The sequence below is a fragment of the Pleuronectes platessa genome, chromosome 4 (genome assembly GCF_947347685.1).
Source record: "Pleuronectes platessa chromosome 4, fPlePla1.1, whole genome shotgun sequence".
NCBI lineage: Eukaryota > Metazoa > Chordata > Actinopteri > Pleuronectiformes > Pleuronectidae > Pleuronectes > Pleuronectes platessa.
The window spans coordinates 1,876,704-1,880,241 of record NC_070629.1 but is presented as its reverse complement, the minus strand read 5'-3'; the positions used below and the strand labels follow the sequence as shown (position 1 = coordinate 1,880,241).

At 39.7% G+C, this 3,538-nt stretch overlaps 1 long non-coding RNA gene across 1 annotated transcript; it reads left to right on the top strand.

Annotated features, from left to right (window-relative positions):
* Positions 1–633: 633 nt before the first annotated feature.
* Positions 634–3,039, top strand: LOC128438394 (uncharacterized). Its single transcript, XR_008338321.1, has 2 exons — positions 634–708; positions 1,334–3,039. It is a non-coding gene; the product is annotated as an uncharacterized LOC128438394 (long non-coding RNA).
* The last annotated feature ends 499 nt before the right edge of the window (positions 3,040–3,538 follow it).

The window sequence follows — 3,538 nt, the reverse complement described above, 5'->3', positions numbered from 1 at the left end:
TGTTTTTTTTTTATACGTCTTACACTTTGATTTACTTGTCGTAGGGCCTTCATCAGGTCAACTTAAAAATTACATGAGTCTCCTCAAGACAACATGAAGATGTAAAGTTATCAAAAAAACAACTTTTCGCCACACCGTCTGACCGTGGCGTGCCCTTAAAGTTTGATGAATAACATTAAAACACGGCATTCATTTTAACGGAGTTACCATGAACGCATCATTAGACCGCATTGTTTTGGTCAACTCACACCTGGAGTTATTTTTATTCAGCCACTTTGCGAAACCATTTCAAACTGTTTGAAATGGGTCTCAAGATATTGATAGTGTAGGCATAAGATTGCTGTGACTTTTCATCATGATGATTAACTGCTTGGCAGCTGAGGTCATCATCTCGACATGAAAAACGAAACTCAATTGAACACAGCTGAAAGTGAACGCATCATAAGACTTTGAAAAAAGTTACAGCGTGACAAGCTGCGGAGCTGTGGGTCACGGGGAACCGGAGGACGGTTGGCGAATCTGGATGAGAGGACGGCGTCGGAGTTACTGTGGACGTTGTTCGCTCAGCAGGTTAGAGTGTCTCCACGCTCTTTTCCCCTCTCCCCTCGTGTTTCTTCCTGTGTGAACTCTGCTGCTGCCTTTCTCAACATCAGCACTGGCTATTAGCTAGCTCCTGCTAGCTCCAACAAAGCATCTCTCAACTGCTACGTAAGTGAAACGGACACTTCTGACTGACTGTGATGATAAGCAAAAGAGACACTGTGGACTGACTGTGCAGAGTACAGTGCGCGGCACACACTCTAAGAACAATTCCATAGCGACAGTGAGACTGCATGCTGGTGCACGTGTGATGTGTTGTACTGCTATTTGTTTGATCTGTTTACTAATACTATCTCTAATAAATACTGTATAAGTTATATTTTGCTCCGGAATTGAACTGTGTTAAAGCGGTTCACATGGAAAATATATGTTCAATTATGTGAAGGGTGATTTTCATTACTATTATACTAATGGAGATTTAGCACTTGCTACACATTGTAAGAGCAGCTGTGCAAAGGAGCACTACGTATCCTAAGGCTCTTTATTCAGAGTCACGGTGTTGATGTCCTGTCACGTGTTACAGTGAAAAATAACCGTGTCTACTAGTGTTTACATCGTTAATCTCAGGCAGACTTCCCTGAATTATTTTGTTAAATATAAATACATTATAGCCTTGTAACTTTACTAGAACAGACAGTGTTCATAGAGAATTTGAAAATGATGTACACTACCTATTTCCTAAGATGAAATGATTATGATCTGATTATTTTTATGTTTCCTCTCATTTTATTAGGGACGGACGAGCCTGAAGGACACAGCTGTGATGACCAATTGACCATGTTTTGTCTCTTATGGCAAAGCAGAAATATTAAACACTGGGTTCTTATCTAAAGTGTATCAAATCAGAAAGCAAAAGATACACATTGTTGTTATAAGTTTTTATTATTTTAACCAACCATAATGAAGATAGAAATGAATTCTTATCCATGCCACTTAGCAATGACTGCCACCACCAAACAGTTGCAGGCCATCTTTATTTAAGGGAGGAATTTAGAAGTGTTGTGTAGCTTCTGATGATGATGCAGTCGTCCACGTGTTGCCCACCATGTTGCTGCTGACGACGTCAGGTGCTGCAGTTCCTCATCTATGAAGAGAAGAAACGCACTGTTAAAGAATGTTTTGAGTTGTGTATGAAGCACAACAGATTTCAGATAGAACCGTTGTACTGTGGTCTGGGTTTGTATCCTAATGGTTAAATGCACATATTTTAAGTCGCTTTTGATAAAAGTACTGAAAGAAATACAACATTGTAAAAATAGATAAAATGTCTTTCTACCTCATCTGTAATATTCAAGGTGATAATCTCCCACAGAGCTATTGATAACAGTCCACATCAAGTCTCTCCACTTCTCTCAGTGTGAAAACATAATTATATAATTAATTTGAGAACTGTTTACAACACTGATGTGTGGAGATTAAAATCATATCTAAACTGTCTAATTCACTGTAAAACTCCATGACATTCGCAGGCCATCTGTAGTTAAGGGAGCAACGTATGGAGTGATGTGTAGAGGGCAGAAACTTGGACTATGGGCAGAGAAGGTCTCTGGTTCGTCTCCGGTTCGACTCCACGGAGAGACAACAAAAGACAAACCTGGATTGATCTGTCCAAAAATCCAAGAGTCTCCCTACCCTCTCTAGTGCCCCTGAGCAAGGCACCTCACTCCCCCAACATCTGCTCCGTGAGCGCCGTACATGGTCGCTCACTGCTCTGTGTGTCCTGCACCAGATGGGTAAAAAGCAGAGATTAAATTTCCCTACCTGCATGAGTGTGCCTTTGCATGTCTGTGCATGTGTTTGGGACGAATAAATGGATCTTAATCTTAATCTTTTAATCTTAATCAGTTGTCTTCCAGTTGACCAGCATGAAGCTGCAAATCTCCACCATGTTGCTGCTGAGGACATCAGGAGCTGCATTAATGAGGAGCAGAAGCGCACTGTTATGAATGTTTTGTGTTGTGTATGAAGCACCACATATTTCAGATAGAACCGATGTACTGGGGTCTGGGTTTGTATACTAATGGTTAAATGCACATACTTTAAATCGCTTTTGATAAAACGTGAGAAAGAAATACAACATTGTACACATAGATAAAATGTCTTTCTACCTCATCTGTAATATTCAAGGTGATGATCTCCCACAGAGCTGTTGATAACAGTCCACATCAAGTCTCTCCACTTCCCTCAGTGTGAAAACATAATTATATAATTAACTGGAGAAGTGTTTACAACACTGATGTGTGGACATTATAATCTTATCTATACTGTCTAATTGACTCTACAACTCCATGACAGACTAAATTAACGATGTGAAAATAGTAATGGTGGATATATCAGCCTGTATCAGAATAATGGTGAAACATAGTTATTATCACATGCAACTTACACATGTAGCGTATTGATATTAACTTATTAAAATAAAACAAAGTCACAGCCAAACATACGACTCTGCAGTTAACTTGCTTCAATGTGTTCATTAGACGTGTTAAATAAACTAACTTTTATAACAATTTTATATTAAAAAAGCCTTGAGGCATGTAAGTATATGGTGATAGTTAAAGCAATAGGTTTGGTTGTATGGTTTCAAGGTTACTTACCTCTAGTTCATAGAGCCTCCTGCTGGCTACAGGAAGTGAAGCAATAATCCTTGCCGCAGTGCACAAACGCATGCAACGCAGAGACGAGCGCTTGGTCATTGAACGTTCTCTCTTCACCGACCGCAACAGAATAGAAATTGCCTGTGCTCGGGCCCGTTAGTGCTACAACGTAGCCCTAGTTATTATTATTATTTTTCTTAGCTTAAATGAATTGGCTTTTTGAGGGCTTTAATGTGCTCAAAAAGTTGTAGGAGTTTGCAGTAAATTCGAAGGCGGCTTAAATTTACGTATTCTGGAGTATTTTGAAAAGGGCGTGGCAAAATGGCTCAAGAGCGCCACCT